Raw genomic sequence first — 22,857 nt, forward strand, 5'->3', positions numbered from 1 at the left:
TGAGCTTTATACACTCCCGTGTGTACCCATACCCACTTCTGCTTTTGGAACCACTTGCTCATTTCTCAGTGTGGATGATTAGCTTCAAATTACCTTCATGTCAGGAGAAAAAGAATTGAATAACACTGTAGTTCTAGGTGGAATGGAAGAATCACAAAGCTGGGATTAGTATCCAAATGTGTTTAGTTCTTTTTTTTTTTTTTTTTTTGAGACAGAGTCTTACTCAGGCTGGGATGCAGTGGTGTGACCTCAGCTCACTGCAACCTCCACCTCCCGGGTTCAGGGGATTCTCCTCCTGCCTCAGCCTCCCGAGTAGCTGGGACTACAGGCGCGCGCCACCACGCCCAGATAATTTTTGTATTTTTAGGAGAGACGGGGTTTCACCATGTTGGCCAGGATGGTCTCAATCACCTGACCTTGTGATCCACCCGCGTCGGCCTCCCAAAGTGCTGGGATTACAGGCTGGAGCCACGGCGCGCCTGGCCCACTTAGTTCTAAAGGTTCCAAGCAGTGCTATGAATGAGCCAAGTAGCATCTTGGCCCCTCTCCCCAACTTCTCACCTACAATTTATCACAAAGGATAAAACAACTACAACTGAAAATGGAGAAAATTATTGCTTCAGTTTTTAAATCTAAGCTCTGACTCAAATTTTGCTTCTCAGCCTCACCAGTCCCACGTGGCTCTGGGGCGGGGGGGGGGGGGGGGAAGGGGGGAGGGGGGTCGGGAACTGTATGCACATCACAGAAGCAAGAAAACAGAACACGTTTTCTGCCTTCTAGTTCACTCCCCAGAGGCCAGAGTAAGATGAGGCCCGCAGTCCAACACAAATCTGCATTTTAATAACCTGACTTTCAATAAAAAGCACTCCAACTTTGCTAGTTTGTTACAAAAGCCTCGTTTGTTGTCTGAAATGCTGCTTTTCCTAATTGAAAAATAGTAGAAAATTTTATTGGACTTTGACAGAAAATGGAAGCTATGGTTATTGATGGGACCTGTATTTAGTATCTTTGGAGTAGGACAATTTCTTTTATCTCAACAAAGATGCATTGACATTAAGTTCTGGTTTGAGGGGTCTTTGGATTCCAGTCCACGTAAGGTAAAATAGGAATTTTAAAAATGTAAACATGGTTTCTGCTGATGGACAATGTCTGTGAATTTCAAGAGAGTTTTGCTCAGCACTTTATGTTGCTCTCTAGTCTTATTTTAATTCAGTGTGGACATACTGAGAGAATATCAGTCAGGAATATGGGTTAGCAACATGCACATGAAGGCAAGATGTATTATGTGCATTAAACTCTGACCTAGTGGAAGTGCAGATTGCCTAGCAATGTCTCCCCTGAAATGCTTTTGCATAAGTGTTGTGGCTACAGCCTGACTCCAATACAGAGGCATGAAGACACAGAAACTTCACATGGCTTTCTCTATTTGACAGATACACTTAGATCTCTGCCTTTAAAGCCTCTTGTCCTACAAACTGCATATTGTTGCTATTATGAACCAATAATATTCCCAACGAACTCTTGATTGTTACCCAATTATAGCCTGTTGATTAAGAATACAAAATTTGGAAAGAGAGAAACTCAAATCCAAAATCTGATTTCATCTCTTATAAGCTGTGTGCCCTCAGACAAATTACTTAATCTGAGATGTGTTTGCTCACTTATAAATAGGGGATAAAAATTTCCACCTCATAGGGTTGCATGATGACTGATTTGGACAATGTCCAATTAGTAGGCATTTAGTAGGTGTTATATTATTTTGCTATCTTGAAACCATCTGGTGCAAAGAGTAACTTTACATGCTAAACATATATTCCTCACTGTGTGTGCATACACACACACACAGAATATACATACATACATATGTGTGTATGTATATATACATGTAAATATCTATAAAATCTCAATGTTGTGGTCTAAATGTTGGTGTCTCTTCAAAATTCTTAAGTTGAAACTTAATCACCAACATGACAGCATTAGGAGAAGGAGCCTTTGGGTAAGGCTGAAACTCTCATGAATAGGATTGGTACCCTTACAAAAGAGGCCTCAGAGAGCTGGTTTACCCTTCCATCATGTGAGAACACAGTGAGAAGGCACCATCTATGAACCAGAAAGTGGCTCCCCACTTGATACCAAATCTGCTGGTGTCTTAATTGTGGCCTTCCCAGCCTCCAGAATGGTGAGAAGTAAGTTTTTGTTGTTCATAAGCTACCCAGTTTATGATATTTTGTTAGAACAGCCTGAGTGGACTAAGACAATCATTAAAAAAAAAAAGATATATCACTAGGATATTTATGCACATATATAATTACATTTTTACTCTAATCAGCTCTGAAGAGCAGTCATTTTTCTCCTTTCTTCCTTAAAATGTCACAGTAAACGCTACTGACTGACTCCTAGTTTCCAGGATGATGCTTATAGGCTAAAGATGGCCTGGGCCCCACACTGACAGGACGCATTTGCAAAATATAGCTTGTTGCCTCCGTCTGTGTAGATAGCTTGTTGCCTCCGTCTGTGTAGCATCTAGTAGATAATAAAACCATCTTCATGGGTTTATCGTGGTTGTTGACTCACCCCTCCCATGGCTGCAATCCTATGAAACATGTCAAGCCATGGGTTCTTCAAGCTATACCAACAGCAATATAGATGAACTTGAAATACTTTTGTTAGAAAATAATCGAATGAAAACTTGATGTTTCTAGTAAACTCTGATTCTGACATTTATGTACTAACAGCAAAATAGATGCATTTGAAATATTTTTGTTAGAAAGTAAGCAAATGAAAACTTGATGTTTCTAGTAAACTCTGATTCTGACATTTAAACTACATGTACTGAAATGTCAAGTAATAAAATATTAATGTCAAAACATTAATTCTATTTAAGCTTTATAAATCAACTTGTTATTAAGGTGCTTCACAAATTCCATTAAAAAAGTAGAGAGCCTATGAGAAAAGCAAATGATAGAATTTTAGAATTTAGTGGGATATCAGTACAGGCATTTCTGTCTTAAAATGCGCGCGCACACACACACACACACACACTTAGAAACTCCCACTGACTAGAGAAATGCAGAGAGAAGCATTAAGAACCAGAGCTCTGGCCGGGCGCGGTGGCTCAAGCCTGTAATCCCAGCACTTTGGGAGGCCGAGACGGGCGGATCACGAGGTCAGGAGATCGAGACCATCCTGGGTGAAACCCCGTCTCTACTAAAAAATACAAAAAACTAGCCGGGCGAGGTGGCGGGCGCCTGTAGTCCCAGCTACTCGGGAGGCTGAGGCAGGAGAATGGCGTGAACCCGGGAGGCGGAGCTTGCAGTGAGCCGAGATCCGGCCACTGCACTCCAGCCTGGGCGACAGAGCGAGACTCCGTCTCAAAAAAAAAAAAAAATAAATAAATAAAGAACCAGAGCTCTGATGGTGGGGGATGGTGAAAAAATGCATGAAGTCATTTGCTCCACCCTGCCAGTGAGATTATCCCCCATATGGTAGTTTATGTTTCTGTGGTTTGCTCAAGGCTTGAGTTAGTTTGGAGCAATTTTCTTCAGGGTGTTCTAAGCCAGTTTAAAATTATTTTGCGAACTATTCATTCCATCACATGCCTTAGCAAAATCGACCACAATCTAATAAGCATCTGAATAGGTTCTCTGAGACGCAGCTCAGAGTCTTCTTTTCTTGAATTTCAACTTTCTAGCTCATTGCAGCAAAATCTCTTTACCCCTTTGGCATTTAAATTTTTCCTGGGCACTGAGGGATTTGACTCTGTCTTGCTACACAATCCACAATTGACTTTAAGATTCATGGGCTGTGTCTCCAAGTAGAGGTTTTATAAAATGAGTAGAACATAGGTGGTAATAAGTAATAAATAGGTAATCAAATGCTTGAAAGTTACAGCTCGTTTTGTTCTTTGCTTCATTTTTAATGGAGTCAGTGCAAGATATTTCTTGAGTGTTCATTGTGTGAAAGGCATTGGGCCATAGCTCTTTGGCTCTGGCTCCTGCGCAAATCTTCCTCCCTGTTGGACTCCCTGGTGGTTACTATCTGTCTACACACACACACACACACACACACACACACACACACACACCATTGTCTCCTATCTGCTTTTTTCTTTTTTCTTTTTTACATTTGGTATTTGTTCAGTGTTTTATTTGCTGAGATCACAGGTTGGCTTAGAACAATTTTCCTGAAACTTCCAGATGAAAATGATTACCTGCAGCATTTAAAAAACACAGTTTGGGGGCTCTTTCTCTGGCATATATGGTTCAATAGGGCAGAGAAAAGAACTGGGGAATTTTTTTTTTTTTTTTTTTTTTTTTTTGAGACAGAATCTCACACTCTGTCGCTCAGGCTGGAGTGCAATGGTGCAATCTTGGCTCACTGCAACCTATACCTCATAGGTTCTAGTGATTCTCATGCCTCAGCCTCCTGAGTAGCTGGGATTACATGCGTGCACAACCATGCCTGGATAATTTTTGTATTTTTAGTAGAGATGGGGTTCCACCATGTTGCCCAGGTTGATCTTGAACTTCTGGCCTCAAGAGATCTGCCCGCCTTGGCCTCTCAAAGGGCTGGGATTACAGGCGTGAGTCATCACACCCGGCCCCTGGGGCATTTTATTTTTAGATTTCTCATATGTGAGTCTTTTCAACAGGTAAGTTTAGGAAACACTGGAGTAGAAGATGATCTCTCAGATTACTTCCAACTTTCATACACACACTTCAGACCAATCTTTAAGGTCTTGATTGAGAAATTACATCAACTTTCTCCTTTAACCTCTGGCCCTGAGATGTTCTCACTTCCGAAACTTCCATTGCAGCCATGTGTATTGTTCAGCAGTTATTCATGAACTAACTTGCAGAATTTCTTTGATGACTCAGGCTTTTATTTAAATCTTTAATTTTATTTAATGTTTTGCACTTTTAAAACATGCCTACTGAGACTCTGGTAGACTTCTCAAGAGAAGGGGAAATGTTTTATATTTCTTTCTACATTTCTTCATTTGTGTTCACACAATGCTTTGCATTTGCATGAATGAGGTTTTATTTCTAATACAATTTTCTTTTCAAATATGAATATCCTACTGCATGGATAAAGAATGTATCATTTCATTCCATATACTAATAGGCATAAGATTTGGGAACCCTTGTTTTATCCTAGCTGGTGCAGCTGTTGGGTACTCATATAACCCCTTAATCCTTTGTAAAAACTTAATGGGACAGCTGCCTTGATAATATGCAGTTTCAATGACTACCTCTGTTGAGGAAAATAATGCGCTATTGTAGTAAGTATCACAGATTAATGATATTTCTCTGCAAGGAAGGACAGGAGTTCCCAAACTGGGACTCATGCTATATGCCAGAAAAAAATCACCTTCAATATCTACCATAAGATGGAAGTGCGTTGTTTGAATCTAGCAACTCTTGGCATCATTGTTATATTAATGATTTAATTAGACCGTTTTCAGTGTCATAGAACAGTTCTTTAAAGGATTTTTAACAAGGATACTATTGTTAAAGAAAAAAGGCTCTTTCATTTCAGCCATTAAAATTATAAGGGGGAAAATGAAAAAGGACTGCTGGCAGCATATTTTTTAGTTCAGCTGTGACTTCTCCAGCCTAATCACTAAGAAGTTCCTGCAAGGCCATTCTTGTTTATATAGCAGTTTGATCTGGATTCTTGTAAAATTAAACGTAGATTGACAAATTAAATTTAACACCACCAGCCTCTAGGACACCGTAAATGTAAAGGAGACTAAAACAAACATGAGAAATATTATTGTAACAGGGTAATGAAAAGTCAGATCCAACAAAACATAAAAATCTTGCTTACGAATATAATTTAGTGCAAAGAGTATCAACCAACGGCTGATATTTCTTTATTTATACTTACATCATCTTTCCTATGCCACTAAAATGGATGTCTTTGTTTCCTCACAGATTTTTTTTTGGTACCAGTTTACCAGAGACATCTATTTAACTTTTGAGTTAAGCAATTCAGTGATTTCTGTGCTATCATAGTTTAAGATCTCTTTCAAGAATTCATGAAATAAGCATCTTACATTGTTGGTGGTTAATTACATTGGAACATTCAGTCTCTTTGAACTTATCCTCAAAATGGGTTTTTATTTTTTATTTTTATTCTTATTTTTTTTTTAGCCTTCTCTTGTTCTGGAAGGATTTTTGTTTTTCAATGAAAAAGGCTCATAGGTAATGTGAAACTTATGTCCCAGTAGAATTGAACAGGAAAGACTTCTCAGCCTCATGTATGTGTATTCAGAAGTACACATAAAAAGACCCTAAAAATGTAAATGAGAAACTCATGTTTAGAGTACGACTTGAAAATAAGTAAAAAATGTATATTATACAAATATAAGTAATGTAGCATAAGTATCCTGACTTGCAAACTCCTGAATTTGACAAGAAAAAAAAAAAGAGGTGACGGCTGGGCCCAGTGACTCACACCTGTAATCCCAGCACTTTGGGAGGCCAAGGTGGGTAGATCACCTGAGGTCAGGAGTTCGCGAGCCGCCTGACCAACATGGTGAAACCCCGTCTCTACTAAAAATACAAAAATTAACCAGGTGTGGTGGTGTGTGCCTGTAATCCCAGCTATTTGGGAGGCTGAGGCAAGAGAATCGCTTGAACCCGGGAGATGGAGGTTGCAGTGAGCCGAGATCTTGCCACTGCACTCCAGTCTGGGCAACAAGTGTCTCAAGAAAAAAAAGAAAAATAAAAAAAGAGGTGACAATAAAGAGGGACATGAGTTGGCTGCTCTGGTAGAGTCTCACAGGGTCACAAGTGAGGTGGACTTTTGACAATTTTGCCTGACCTGCCCTCCTATTTCAGGAAATACAAATAAAGAAAGCCCAAGCCCAAAGGGTTAGATGTTTCCTTCCCTGGAAGCTCAGGCCACTAGGTGCATCTGTCTAGGATTTGAGTCTTCACTGAGCAATGCAAATTTCCAGTGAACCTTTAGAGATGAAGGTTGGTGCCTCTGATGGAGGGTAGAGTCAGATGTGGCTGGTGAAATCATAGCTAGTGTTCGTGGTGATAATGCCAATGGCAGCCTCTTAAACTGACTTCACATACCATCTTGGCTCTATTTTGCTTCCTGTGCTTTCTTCCCATACACCAGGCCTCATTCACCAGTGTTCTTAGCTCTCTTGTAAACTATTTGACCTCCTTCAATAAATTTGTTTTCTGCTTACAGCCTGAGTTAGTCTGATTGTGGAACCAAGAACCCTGAGCACCATATCAAAAGAGCTGGGTTGATCCCAGCTCTGTAGGACCAGAAGCCCCAGTGTACCAGTTGCCCACAGGGAATCAGGCTCCAGGGACTGCCACACCTCACAAGAAAGTAAAGTTAGGGTCATTAGTGATATTTGTTTAAACTCTTTCTCACTCCAAATAAGATTTGAGATTACTTATACAAAAAGACATAACCCAACAGGATAAAAGAATTAGAGAGAAAATGGGAGGAAGTAAAAATAAAGGTATTGAGGCATGAGTCAGATTGTTAAACACTGCTTTATAATGAGAAGTGGAACTTGTAGACAAACACACAGCTCAGTGTATCCTCATGTTCCCTTCCCTGCGGGAGAGGCTTCCTGGGAAACATAGTCAGAGCTACTGGGGATTGGGGGTGAGAAGAACAGTGAATATGAGTCAAGGAAGCTGGGCCAACTTCATGGCTGAGCCAACAAATCACAGTCTCTGGGCTCCTCTGTCCTGGTATTGCTGCAGTCGATGAGTTTCTGCTTTTGGCTCTGTAGTGTCCTTTAAGTCCCTTTTTTTACATGAAAGTCGCTTCTTTTACAAATATTTTTGTGAATATATTTATAAATATATTTACAAATGTAGATACATTTGGAAGAAATAATACCTTAAGGCATTTACTTTAGCAAGGTGTTTCCCAAATTTCAGTCATTCTTGTGCTATCTTCACAATTTTGCCATAGTTACCTACTCCCTATTCTATTATGTAATTTGAATACCTACTACATGTAATACTTTTCTTCTAAATACTATACATAGCTATGGAAGCTTGCTATGCTACACATTTTTAATACTCATAAGAATAAATCCATAGCATTAAAATGATTATATATCATCTTGCATTCTGCTGAAAGTTTTATCAAGTGAAGTAGAATTTCATCCTTGTTTAAAATATTTTGCACAGAAGTTAAAATTTTGGTCTTTACTACCAGAAAAGGTCTATATTCTGCTTTAAGTCTTGATTTATAGTTTGGCTGGGTATAGAATTCTAGGTGGAAATGTTCCCTAACTTTGAAGGCATTTCCCCAGTATCTTCTAGCATCATATGGTGGTGATGAGAAGTGAGAACCAGTTAATTTGCATTTCTTGTAGGTTACTTTTTTCTCCTCTCTGAAATATTTGTCCTTTTAGTCTTTAAAATTCTAAAATACCAAAAGTTGCCTATGTATTTGTTTTTCCTTTTTAAAATTAAAAAGAAACTTTTTAGAGACAGGATCTCACTCTGTCACCCAGGCTGGAGTGCAGTAGCAAGATCATAGTTCACTGTAACCTTGAACTCCTGGAAGAACTCAAGTTGTCTTCCCTCCTCAGCCTCCCAAGTAGTTAGGACTACATATTTGTGCCACCACACCCAGCTAATTTTTAAAATTTTTTTGTAGGGGAGGGTCTTGCTATGTTGCCCAGGTTGGTCTTAAACCCTTGGCCTCAAGCGATCCTCTGGACTTGGCCTCTCAAAGTATTGGGATTACAGGTGTGTAACAAGCTGGCCTATTTCACTTTTTAATTCATTGTGCTGGACATGAACCCTATTCATATAAGATTTGTATCTTTTGAGCACTAAGATTCTACTTTTTGATAATTTCTTCCCTTCAGTTTTCTGTGCTATTTCGGAAACATCTTTCAGTTAGATATTGGACTTCCAGGATTAGGTCTCAGCATTTGGAACCTACATGAGTTGGTCAGGGAAATAAAAGACTTTCTGTGTTTTCTCAGTAGGAAGCATCTTAACACAAGGAATAAGTATTGGAAGGGCTGGAAGAGTGAAAGTTTCTTGAATTGTCACTGACTCGCTCAGTCCACAACCCCCAAGTGCTTGATTCTAGATGCTCAAATGTTAAGCTGCTTCAAACTTCACATCCAACTTTTACCCATATATCTGTCTGCAACTGCCTTTAGAGAATAATAGTCTTGTCTTTTCTATTTAATACCTTTCCAGTCACTGATACTGGCTTCAGGCTGTAATCTGAAACCACGAGGGGCAAGCACTCTGAAAAATGTTGTTCCTGCTTCTTCATGCTCTTAGCAGAGGTTTGGAGGTGCCCGGGTGACAGAGACAATTCAGCACAGAGCTACACCAGCTGTGTGCATACCCCAAGTACTAGCCATGTGGCCTGGGGCAAATTTCTTTTCTTTTCTTTCCCTTTCTTTTCTCTTCTTGTTTCTGTTTTTGTTTTTGTTTTCAAGGTCTTGCTCTGTTGCCCAGGCCGGAGGGCAGTGTCAACATAGCTCACTGCAGCTTCAAACTCCTGGGCTCAAGTAATTCTCCTGCCTCAGCCTCCTGAGTAGCTGGGACTACTGGTGTGTGTCACCATGCCCAGCTAATTTTTTAAAAAAAAATTTTGTAGAGATGGTATCTTGCCAGTTTTCCCAGGCTGGTCTCAAACTTCTGGCCTCAAGTAATCCTCCCACCTTGGCCTCCCAAAGTGCTGGGATTACAGGTGTAAGCCACAACACCTAGCCTTTTTAATTTCTTAATGCTTCAACCTCTCCAACTATTAGGAGAGAATAATATCATTAGCTACCCCATAAGATTGCTGTAAGACTGACTGAGATAACACAGGCCATGAATGTAAATCAGTGCCTGGCAAATATTCTAGTGCTTTTGGTATATGTTGGTGATCTTAATTTTAACTGTTATTATTTAATATCTGTTTTTCAACATTTCCACCTATGTCATTTTGCTCTGCATTTCAAAAAGCTTCAACATAATTTTCCAGTCTATTAATTTTTTATGACTAATAATTGTTATCACTAAAAGAACTTTCTTATTTAGATTTTTAAATCGTATCTTCATTGCTTTACAGATGCAATTATTTTGGCTCTGTGTTTTGTTCCTCTGCCCCATTTGTTTTCTGTCTTCTAGCAATTTATTGATAGCCCCCTCTTTCTTCTCTGTTATGAGCTTATTCTTTTGGTTTTAAATTTGTTTTAATAAGGTCTTGGGAGGATCAAAAGCCATGGGGCTAGTTTGCCATCTTGCACAGAAACTGACAGTGCTATTTTCATCTTAATTTTCCTCACTTAGCAGGATTGAATCCACAGGCTGTCACTAACAACAGTTCACAATTATTCTGCCCTTACTGTGTGTCAGGTAGTATACTAAGGGCTTTCCATTCATCCTCTCATCTAATTCACTTTGATGTTAAGATATAGGAAGGTGTGTTATCTTCATTTCTTTAAGATGAGATTAATGAGGTTTACAGAGGTCAAATGACTTGCCCAAGTTCACACAGCTAGTAATGAACAGAGCTAAAATTTAAACACAGATCTATTGGCCACTCAACTACCACTAGTAGCTCTGAGCTACTACTGCAACATGGATCTCATCATTTTAAATGGCTGCACAGTATCCTGTATGTTTGTGTTTATATCTAAGCCCTCTCTGATGAACACTTAAGATGTTTTCAAAATTTGCTGTTATAAAACTTACATAAATATTTAAGTACTGTGTGAAACTTTTTATGCACTGCACTATTATTATTTTCTAAAAATAAGTCCTGGAAGTGAATTTGAGAAATCCAGAGTTATCTTTGTTAAAACATTTTAAAATATGTTTTGACAAACTGTCCTTAAAAAAGAGGTTGTAGTGATTGACACTTCCACCAACAGCAATGTGTGGAAGGGTCTGCTCCCCACATGCTCATTAACATCTAATGTTACTCAGTTATTGCCAATCTCATGACAATGAAATGCTGCCTTACCGTTTCAGTTTGCCTTTAATTTATTGTTACCATGGCTGAACCTCTCTTCATGTCATTATAGATAATGAACCTTTCTTCTTGTGTGAGTTGTCAGTTCATTTTCTGCCCCACTTTTTACTGGGCTATTCCCTGTAGCTGGTAAGGATTTATAAGTACTCTTTAGGACCAGTGACCTTTTGTCTGTTTTTTTTATGTTGCAAATGTACTTTCTCCGTTCATTATTTCTATTTTTACCTTTGTTTAAGCATTTGTAAAAATAAGTTTTAAACATTTAAGTAGCCAAATCTATCCTAATTAACTTTGATAGATATTCTTTCTTTCAATGGATGATAAAATGAAACCAATATGAAAACTGGTTCCTTAAGAGTGTGATTTATGACCTGAGTTTCTAAAAGAATCAGAAAATTCAACAATCTTGTTAGCTCTACTTCAGGAAACAGGCAAATTGTTTAAGATGATGCAAGTTTTCACTTATATGCTAAATGCTTACCTAAGTCAACTTAAGAAGGACTTCCAGCCAGGCTAGGTTGAGAGCTACTAAGCTTACCCTTCTGACTTATATTTTGCTTACAATGTGTAGTACTGGAGAGTTGGATTTGGTGCTAATGTAGGCTATTGGGATGGGGACTGGGTTGGCTATGTTTATTCTTTAACCTTGAGCTTCCTACCTGGTGCCAGCTGCTGACATTAGAAGACCTCACTGCTACTTCTCTAGATTTTTACTTTGTTCACTATTCCTGTTTAAAGTTGCTCCCAGGAAAAATGAAGTTTAATTCATAACTGAGTAGAAATCAGATTTATAACAAGCTTGTCCACCAGGCAGAAGTCCCTAGGGTATGGGAGAGCATGTGAGCCCTGGACTGCACAGAATGTTTCTAAATTAAGTCTCCAGTCCAAAGGATGTGAATTAGGCAGAGACTGTGATTCAGGGCAAAGTTCGAATTCTTCTTTTTCCTACCTTTTAGTTAGAAAGATCTCTCCAGACTCTCCTCTTACCCTCTTTCTCCAGGGATCGAAACGTTTTTAGCCATGGCTACCACAACTGTCTCTACTCTTGTAATTTCACCTCCTTAGGATATTCAGACAAATTCCTAAAAGGAAGTAGCTTTTTCTTCATAGCCTGGATTTTTAGAAAGGAAGAATGTGGATCCAAATTTTCTTTTCTTTAAAATACCACTTGGACCTCAACTCCTTTGGCAGTTGGGGAGCACCCATCTGAAACTTTTCTGCTTTGTGTTCAGTTATTACCACATATGATACTGTGTTGGCTCCTTTATTGATTCATTTTCTCTATAAGATGTTGGTCTTTGCCGGGCACGGTGGCTCAAGCCTGTAATCCCAGCATTTTGGGAGGCCAAGACGGGCGGATCACGAGGTCAGGAGATCGAGACCATCCTGGCTAGCACGGTGGAACCCCGTCTCTACTAAAAAGTACAAAAAAACTAGCCGGGCGAGGTGGCGGGCGCCTGTAGCCCCAGCTACTCGGGAGGCTGAGGCAGAAGAATGGCATGAACCCGGGAGGCGGAGCTTGCAGTGAGCCGAGATCCAGCCACTGCACTCCAGCCTGGGCGACAGAGCAAGACTCCATCTCAAAAAAAAAAAAAAAAAAAAAAAAAGATGTTGGTCTTTCTTTGGGCAGAACTGTCAACTACTCATCTCTGAATCTATATCCCTTAGCAAGGTATCAGACACATTAGGCACTCTGTAAATGTCTTCTTATTGGATATATGTTAGAACAATGGAAAATATTTGATTCTAACATGCCATTATGACTTTGGCCTGGGGGAAGTGGGAGTAAATAGCTTTTGATATAAATGTATGTGAAGAATAGTAGTATCCCAGGTTAGAGTTTTATCAGATACTGGTAAAAAGACGAAACATGGTGACCCTCAACCAATCCCTTTAGGAGAACAGCCAAATATTAAGCCAAACCAGACATGTATAGAGTATGTGTCTGCAGAATAGGAGAATAAATACGTTTGGCGAGTAGGCTCAGCCCACAGTCTAACCAAGTGATGTGCAGGCTACTGTATCCAGTGACGAGTTTACCTGAATTTTATTGGTTAATCTTACTCATAACACCATCTAAAATAAGATGTATTGGTAATGGGATACAAAATTCAGCATGCCAAGAGTTACTTGAAGACATTTGAAGTTCAGTATAATTAACCAGCCCTGAGACTCGTTTAGACATCACAAAAGAATTTTTTACATGTTAAAGGATCTTGTAGTGTGTCTTTTCTAAAAATGATAAAAATGTGTTGTAGAAATTTTAGAGAAAAGAGTATGCTATCAATAGAAGTCTTTAGACTAGTGTTTTGAACAGATATTTGCTTCTGCTAATTACTTCCAAAAATTAAAAAACTATTTAGGTTTTGTGTAACCAACACCCAGAAATAGTCCAGACAAAGGATTTTTCTTGTTGCAAAATTGATTTAATGCCCTTCTCATATTAAAGTTCTTTCCATGTAACACACATACACACAGACATGCACACACACACACACACACACAAACTTGTAAATTATTTTAGTTCCATCTCAGTCACAGAAAGACACTTGGTGCCCACAAATGCCTGAAGATTTATGGCATGAAAGTCTCCTCTGTTAAAAATGCTGCCTCCCTCCCTTTTGGCCTACTGGTCAGTGAAGCGTGGGACTATCAGAGACAGTTCTGCATCTTCCTCTACTGGATAAGCCCCCTCTTCCCTTTTTCACTGGGAGGCAGGTGCTCGGGCACAGATGGGAGACCCATGGACTCTTGACTATCAATGAGTGAGGGCTTTGGGTAGGTGTATGAGATTAGTTTTTGAAAGTAGGAGAAAAGAGTTCTATTTTACGTCATGCTCTGAAACTCTTTTTCTCCTGTGAGAAAGCTGGCAGGACTAGAGAATCCAGTCCAATAATTCCTAATTCAGTTCAATTCAAGAAGCAATGGTGCTCACTGACTGGAGAACAACTTGTAAAGGTGCCAGCTGGTACTTGGTCGTTAGCATTAGGACTTTGTGAGATTGTCTCCATGTTTCAGCACCTTGTCTGATTCTTTTTTTTTTCATCATTGTTGTTGATATTTCTTTGCTTTTAGCTTTTTTCCCACTCTCCTCTCCCCACTGGTTTTTTTTTTTTTTTTTTTTTTTTTCACCTTGATGGGCATGAATTGAGGCATTGAGGTCTGTATCTGAGTTAAGTTGGACATTGACAATGGTTGTTGGAATCATGGGCTGTTCCGATTCTCTGACTTCGTTAAGAAATGTTATATGGTTGAATCATAAGCCTGTCCTCTTCCTATCCTACCTTAAGTGAATGTATATGGGGTGGGGGGCAAGCCAAGGGTGACTTTTGGTGATCGTTAGTTTTGTGGCTTCTAAAGAGTGAGTGTAGTTAATACAGCTGTGACAGTCAACTAAGCATTATATATTTTGTTACGTGTTATCTATCCCTATTCCCAAGACACTACCTAAGAAGAAGTTAGTTAGATATTAGGAATAGAGTAGAAACAGAGAAGTGGGTATGTTCAGTAAGATTTTTGTTGAGTATAACAGAAAGTCACTTGAAGAGTCTGCCAAGAAATCAGTGGGTTCTTACTGAATTTATGGCATCATCTGCCCCCTTCATGTACCTTGAAAATTACCAGATATTCCCTGGTGATGATAATTAGTTCTCTCTCTCTCTCTCTCTCTCTCTCTCTCATATTTAGCAAGGACAATAACAGGCAGCAAAGTGATGCAGCCTCTAAATGCTGCTGAGACATAAGACCATTGATGCCCAATTTCTTTCAGCATTTTTCTTCTTGGACCAGAGGTTCTTTGCCATCACTTGTGACTGTGGTTCTTCAGGGTCTTAGCACTCCCTAGGCATGGGTCTGGGTGATAAGATAAACCAGTGTGGGCCATGATGATATCACACTTTATTTACTGAAATGTCTAGCTATGCCTTGCTGTTTGGTGCAATTAGTAGGTTCCTTTGAGTTGTACTGCCTGGGCTGCTTTCTCTCATACAGTATCATAGTGAGCAAGCGTTATTCTTTCCTTTTCACGTGGAGAAGGAGAGCAAAAAGAAGTAAAATTACCTCAGGTAAAAAAAAATTTTTTTTTAATGCTTGAAATAGAATGTCATAATTCTGCTAGTCATCTTGAGGACCATTCATTTCTGCAGATTTTAATAGGAAAAAACCTGCCTTTTTGGTTCAGGGCCTGGAGGATGCAGTCTCCCTTCTTTGATATGACCTCTTTTCATTACAAATAGCCTTTCATGAAGCTTACAAGAAGGGACACGAGCACAGGCACCCAGTTAGCAACAACCTGGGAGAGTAACCCTGGGCAGGGCACCTGGGGTGGCTCCGGGAGAGGTAGGCAGACAGGGGTGATCTCAGGATCCGGAGCAGACTCAAAAGCTTTTCTGCATCCTGTGACCATTGTGGTTTTTTTCTTTTTTTTATAACTTCAGAAGAGGTGTGGATCTGTCCCTCACTCTCTGCCTTTTGTTTATAATGTCATCTTCTCCTCCTCCTCCAAACACACACAGTTCCATCTGACTCACTGCCATGTTTCTGTAACCTTGGGCAAGTCACGTCACCTTTAAGGGCTTCCGTTTATTTATAAAGAGAGAATGATAGTCATGACTGCCTGCTTGCCAGAGCTTGCATAAGTGACACACAGGCATGGCAAAGCTGAATGCTGGACATGAGAACTCAGATGTGGTTCTTGCACTCTTCCAGCCAAATGGGTTTCTTCTCTAGTAAAGATCAATGCCCAGCCTCACCAATTTATAACATCTTCAAGGTGGCATAGCTGGGATCTCTTGAGCAGTTTTTTCATTCCCCTTATTTACCCAAGAGATAGGAATGATCTCCCTAGAGAAATTAAAATTATTTCTGTATTTTCCTTAAAGAACTTTCTGAAGTAAACTTTTCTAGTTTTGCACAGAACACAGAATATCAAAACTAGAGAAGACATTAGAGATGTTATACTCTCAATCCCCTGCCTCCATTTTGAAAATGAGAAAATTGAGGCCAAGAGAGCTGAAGTGACTTGCCCAGAGTTGCCCTGTTGGTGTGTGTAGTAGCAGAATCAAACAGAACTGAGGTCTGCCTATGTGCTGTACCATTGAGTTGGGGGTTGGCAGAAGAGAAAGTAGACCCCCGATGCCCTATTCCCTCTACACCAATGGTTAACACTTCCGATTCTTTTCTTCAGTCTCCCCTAGCAATTCCAGTTTTCTTTTGATAAATCAATTTCTTGATTAAATTCCTAGTTTATTACTAATTTAGTATCACCAACAAATATTTACTGAGAACCCATTATCTTCTTGGTACTGTATAATGATTAAAAGTACACATACACATACAGATATACACACACAGGCAGACACACACATACATGCACACTCACATACACACAAATATAGAGGACTCTAAAGAAGCTGTGGTTGGTCTACTGGATAAATTTAAAACCTTCTCATCGCCGATAAGTGGCAAGATTATTTAATCCTATGTCAAAGACAGTGTCTAACACACTTCTGGGAAACAGTAGATGATTGTTGCTGAACTAAGTAGATAACCCATCAATAAATGTTTGTGGTTATCCATAATTAGAATGCAGATGAGTAAAGATGTGAAACTGAGCCACCATCAAGATGTCTAAAAATTGGCATAAAGCCACAGAGAAAGATAACAGTGCTGTAAGGCCTAGGATGCCTCTGTTGGACTATTTTAGTTTAATTTGTTGGACTATAATTTATCAACACAACTATATTCTATAACAATACCATTCTTATGGAAAATGGAGAATTTTCATTTTGCAAAGAAAAGCAAAATGAGATGAATTTGAGTAGAGAACAGTCACATTCTGGGAAGTCTAGGCATTAGCTCTTCCTATGATCAGTATTCCTTTCTAGGAAGCAGAGCTAAATTTTGTGGGATACATGTATTTGAAATGGAAAGTACATCTCCTTGGAATTTGTAGGGGTATTGGCTTTCCTCGGGTCATAGAGAGAAGCCTGCCACCTGCCAATTTACTGCAACATCTTCTGGCCGACCTCTCCTGGGTTTTCTCTTCTCTTGAAGCCTGCTCACGTACTAACCACAAGTCTTCAGCTGTTTACCTTGTGAAACCTAATGAGATCACCACAAAGTAGGCCCCATGGACGAAAGCCATCATTCCACAGAAGTACACATGAGCTCCAGCCAAATGCACTATATAAGGCTTATCTTGAGAAATGAATCCTTGAAAACATCAGCCCAGTGATGACAAAAAAGAATTCTGCCTAGTTAGGGTTCTCTGCAGGAAGTGTTTTTAATATTATTTTGGCTTTTGAAAAAAAAAAAAGACTGTGGGGGATACCTCAGTGCACAGTGAAATCACAAATTCAAACTGTTTGAATCCTGTCCTCCAAATACAGAGGTCTTATGTGAAAACAATCTCATTTTCATTTTACTTTCTGGGAAACCCTCCAAGGCATGGTGAATTGCCAGCATTTTGTGACCTTCAGTTCCTTTACTGCTCTCATGGGAGACTTGACCTTGGAACTTAGAGAGGAGGGAAACAAGTTTTGGGTGGGTCAGGGGCAGAAGTTTCATTCACTCTGCTTGATCATTGCCCAAAACTATGGGTTCTCCTGCACCAAGATCCTTAGAACCTCAGAGGTCACAGAAATGGGTACCAAAAAGTATGATGAGGATGCACGTTAACACCAAAGCAAGGATGTGGACAACACAACTGTTGCATGGGATGGAGACTCAGGCAGCCAGCCAGGGGCAATTCCCAGTGAAGCATTAGGGATAAGAAAACACTTGATCTCCAGATGCATAACTGATGCAGGGCTCCCTGACCCTTCAGAACATCTTAGGACTGAAATGGAATTCCTAGGGCATGAGGTTTCCTCCTGTAACTCTAGCCGGTTTCTGTAGGGTTGAAACTACAATAATGGATTCTCAATTTGTAGAAGCACTTCCTTAGGTTCCATACCACTTGGCAACGGTTTGACTCATGAGACAACCATCTAACTACAGGGTTAGAGAGGGCTTATGCATCTCAAGACACCATGCGGTCTCTAGCCCCTACTCATGTATACTGTTCTCTAGGCACACAACTAATTAGAAGACAGCGGTGGCTTATCCTTCTAGCAAGAACCCCTTTGATACCTTATTTTACTCATGGGCACATGGGCTTGAAAGATTTTTTGACTTTAAGGCGGATTTTATTAAGTAACAATTATTGTCTTTATTTTCATTACTCTATGAAAATCTAATTAGAATAACAGCATTACCACACTCACCTGTTAGAATTCTAGCCCAAAGCAAAGCAATCAATATTTGAATGGTCTCTGCCTGAGAATAGGCTGTGTATTCACTTGGCATTTTTAATTTCTGAAAATTTAAATAAAAAGCTTGTAGGCCCCATTCCTACCATTTGTAGGACTTAGGAATCCAGGGAACTGCATGAATATTTAATTTAAAAAAGAAAAAAAAATTTGGAGTCCCAAGACCTAAGGGACTTAGCTGAGTGAGACTGAGAAGGGCATTCACCTGTATAAGTCTCAGGTTCCTTATCTGAAAGGATATCATCTGAAAACAGTACTCATCTTACAGGGCTGAGGTGAAGATTAAATACAACTATTGACATACTGGACAGTTTTGAAAAATGTAGCTGATTTCAAAGACTGAAATTTCACTGCAGAAATAAAATTTTTAAAAAGTTGGGTATAATAAATGACAAATTTGTCTTGTACATTGCATTAAAGTCAATCAATCAAACAAACAAAACAATGTTTATAAACTAGGAGATAAGAACAATTTTCTCTCTCAGCTTCAGAAAGGAATCAAAGCACTGACTCTTGGGCAATTGCTGTTGTGTGTGTGTATATGTGCATGTGTGTTTTGTGGTTCCTTTTCTAGAGAAAGGAAAACCACTGTCATATTGAGTTTTATGCTTATACTCAAGTACATCAAGAACATCTGGTGTGGGTGGAAAGGGGGAATAAATATGTACTCTAAGGATCCGATCAAATAATTTAAAAAGAACTTTTTTTACTCTTTTACATGTAGAACGTGAACAGTGTAGACACTGTTGGGTGAGTATGTTTCCCAGAACAGAATGCTGAAGAACATGGGATTTGGAGTCAGACCTCAACTCAAATTTTACCTCATCTTACTAGCTCTGTGACTTGGGCAAGTTGCATAGGTTTGTTATGAAAATTAAATGAAAAAAAGTGTAGATAAGAAGGCAGCAGTTCATAGTAAGTACTTGATACAGGTGAAATGTTGTGATGAGTCTTTGTGTTTTAGCTTCAACTTTCTTTCTTCTAGTGTTTTAGTTAATGAAAATGATGGCATGTAAATACAGTTCATGCGAGGTCAGTTGATTAGTAAAGGGTACTAGTAGACATGGTGATGCAATCCCTATTTGTAATGCCTTTGCTATCACACACTTGAGATACGTGTGAGGCAAGTCATTAGAAACCCTTTGTTCAAAGACATTTAGTCGACCTCATTTCATGATGGCATTTCTTTATCTTGATCTTGTAAATGCTCAGGAATTGTGGCTGCTTTGGAATTTATGACAGACAGCCAATGGAATCTTTAGGACATATCTGAACAAAAGTGAAAATAGGGGTGGGGGGTGGATTAAGGCTTCTACTGTACATTACTCATTCACTGCTCAAATGACACCAACAAGCCATTTAGACTCCAAGCCGACATGGGTATCTTTGGATTGCAGATGGTGAGAGCCTTGATAGGAGGGACTATTGATTGTTTCTCTGGCTTTAAGCCTCTTTGTGCCCAAGTCTCTTAGATTTAGATGAGTGGATATTTGCTGAGATGAGATAGTAAGTAAATTCTTGAGTTCCTTGAGAAAGACTGAGATAGGGTCATTTCTTCTCTGGAAATAGTTCAGATGTTGTACTTTAGTTGGGGCTCATGGATTTGAGTCTACAGTATAAAAAGGGGCAAAGACCTAGCCTGAGGATTAGCTGGGTTATTTAGAAAATATACAGAACAGAGAAGACTCCAGTGACTGCCACAACTAAAAACACTTCCTTTTGCTCTTGCCTGTTCTATCCTTTTCGGAAGTCCAGTACTGGCCTTTCGGTTACAGTGGCTCAGGCATGGCACATCCAAGAGCCAGTGGAGAACTTCTGACTGTATTGGTCAGCCTTGCTTACCTCAGTGACCCTTCAATTTACGCTTATCCATATGGTCATCTCCATGACCTTATGGGAAAAGCACTGGGTTGGGAACAAGGTAGAACTGAGTAGAATCCAGGCTCAGACTAATTGCATGATTTTGGACAAATTAATTAACTTCCATATTCTAACTACCTAACATTTAAAAACAATGACAATGCCTATCCTAATCTAGTTAATCTGAAGAGTAGTCTTCCTCTACTTACTATCCAATATTCAGGAAATGGAAAGAAAAAGCTGGATATACCCTTAGGGGCTTCCAGTGTGTTTTAGGCCCTGAGGCAGAAGCTACAAAAAAAGGACAGATCAGACCTGTGTGTCTGTCCCTAAGGCAGCCTTCGGTAATGTGGGGAAATATGGCCAATGCATAATTTAAAAAAAATTTTTTTTTTTTGTAGAGACAGAGTCTCACTTTATTGCTCAGGCTGATCTTGAACTCCTGGCTTCAAGCAATCCTCTGCCTCACCTTCCAAAGTGCTGGGATTACAGGCATGGGTCACCATGCCCAACCTAGCCAATCATTTGATCACCCCAAGATCCTTTTCCCTCATCAAAACCACCTCCATCACTTGTATTATCTATAAACATCCTCTGGATGCCAGCCAGATTCACACTTAACATTTTGCAGTGCTTAATATCTTCACAGAAATGTATCAGTTTTCCATAATTCTCCACAACATTCTTGGGAGGTAGCACAGACTTACCCAAAATCACACATGGGTTTGTGTCTACAATGGCCTCCACTCTTGCATCTAGTTAACTGCCTCAGACACTAAATATTCAGCCACAAACCTTACCTGAGGTGAGTCACTTCGGTTCCACAACTGATTGACAAAAATAATGTCAAACATTACCTTGTCCTAGGTGACCCAACTGCTTCCCTAAAGGGAGTTCAGAAAAATAGGGCCTCAGCATTACCAGGCTTCTAACTAATGACTATAGGAGCCAGGAACCACTGCACAGGCCTGAAAGTTGTATGTGGTGACAATATAACAACATTTCTGCAATTAGAGGAGTTATATTCAGACTTAAGGAAGAGTGAATCATACTTGATAAAAATAACATATTTCTAGAATGTATAGACTTGAAGGGGAAAATTTCTATGTTTTCTTTGGTGATTACTTTATAACTTTATTCTTCCTCAAGAATCACTCAATAACTTGTTTCATAGTTATCATCTCCTTCTTCCCCATAGACCTCCAGTGATGAGGGAAGCTCCCTCCACAGCCACAAGCTCTGTACCTAAAGTGGCATTGGTATCAGGTTTGCGTATTAGTTTTGCTCATGCTTGTTTATCATTGAGCTGGGGAGGGAAGGCCTTGGGATATTTACTATTCTAGGAAGGAGAAAAACTTACTTCTGGTGAGAAGAGAATCTGGACTATAGCTTCAGAGAAGCATTTCTTCTATGTTTCCCATGTCTTTTCTACAGAGGGACTCAGGCCAGCAAAGGCTTTGGTGGTCCTCCACTCAGGGTAAGAAGCAGCCTAGTCCCAGTAAATGATTGACCTGGCTGCCGATGTGATAAGCTTAGGTAAATAGGCTTGATTCTGCTCCAGTAATTTCAGAACTTTTAACTCTCTAGGTTCCAAAGCAGAAAAATACACATGACTTCCTGAAAGAGTCTGTCATATGAGATTGACAGCCCTGTGAGTGGACCGTATATTTCTCAGAATATATTATTCTATACCATGTACTACAATATACTTACACTGTCCTCTCTGGTATGTCTTGAAAATGGAAAAAAAATTATGCAAGGAAAATTCTGGAACAAAACCATGCTTGTGGAGCTACCACCAATGAAATCATTTTAACAAATCACACATATAATTTGTTATAATGAAAATTTTTTTTTAAAACCTTCCAAGTTTCTGAAATACGTACAGGGGCAACAACAATTTTCAGAAGAGATAGAAGACAGAAGGAAAATACAGCCTGCTTTCCAGAATAGGCTGATGGAAAAATGACTGAATTCAGACACATACCCAGGTCTACCATATCTCCTTCAGCAGACCGTCCTCAGAGACACTATGGTGACAAGGCTGTGTACGGTGCTCATTTTGTGATCATGAGAGAAGGGCCAATGACCCAAGAGATCACCTACCTTGTCTGCTGCTTTTCAATCCTGACTCTTCCCTCAGCTTCTTTCCTGACTCAGCAGAGATGACCCACGGCTCTTCCAACCATTGCTGAAGAGAGTGGAACATTGGGAAGACACATTAACACAGGTTTCTCCTTTTCCCCAAGCATGAAGGTGAGGTGTTCCTTTCCACTTCCTTTCCTGCTCTCTCTGGCCTCTGCAGACAGTGGTCACAGGCAGCAACTTGCTTGCAGCCAGGTATGTTGACAGATGTGAAGGAGGGAGTCTGCCCTGGCCTCAGCCACCTGGTCTAGCCAATCATTACACACCAGGACAGACTCCTAATCCTGTTTAAATTCAACCAGAGCTGCACAGCAAAATCAGATGGCAGGACTGTAGGGGGCAGAAAGCACAGTCTGATAGCCATTGGCTATCCAGAAAAGTGATTCCCTTGTAACTGCATCTGGGAAGTGGACAAGAGGCCCTGAGAATAGTTTATAGAGGAAACGAAATTTTTATTCCTTTAGATTTTAGCCATCTCAGAGGGAGATCTGCAGGTCACTTTATCAAATGTCCCATGTAATAATGGAGTTTCTTCTATTAAATTCTTGTATGGTGAGAA

General features: G+C 39.7%; 1 protein-coding gene across 3 annotated transcripts in view; it reads right to left on the reverse strand.

The window, feature by feature from the left end:
* PHLDB2 (pleckstrin homology like domain family B member 2) overlaps positions 1-22,314 on the reverse strand; it is a 235,163-nt gene extending 212,849 nt beyond the window's left edge. The window contains exon 1 of one of the 3 annotated variants that reach the window (XM_050778855.1): positions 22,260-22,314. The gene's annotated coding sequence lies outside the window, so the exon portion shown is untranslated. The remainder of the gene's footprint in view (positions 1-22,259) is intronic. The other 2 variants (XM_050778858.1, XM_050778857.1) reach the window with 2 other exon arrangements.
* Positions 22,315-22,857: the final 543 nt, after the last annotated feature.

Source organism: Macaca thibetana, chromosome 2 (assembly GCF_024542745.1).
Source record: "Macaca thibetana thibetana isolate TM-01 chromosome 2, ASM2454274v1, whole genome shotgun sequence".
NCBI classification, from domain to species: Eukaryota; Metazoa; Chordata; class Mammalia; order Primates; family Cercopithecidae; genus Macaca; species Macaca thibetana.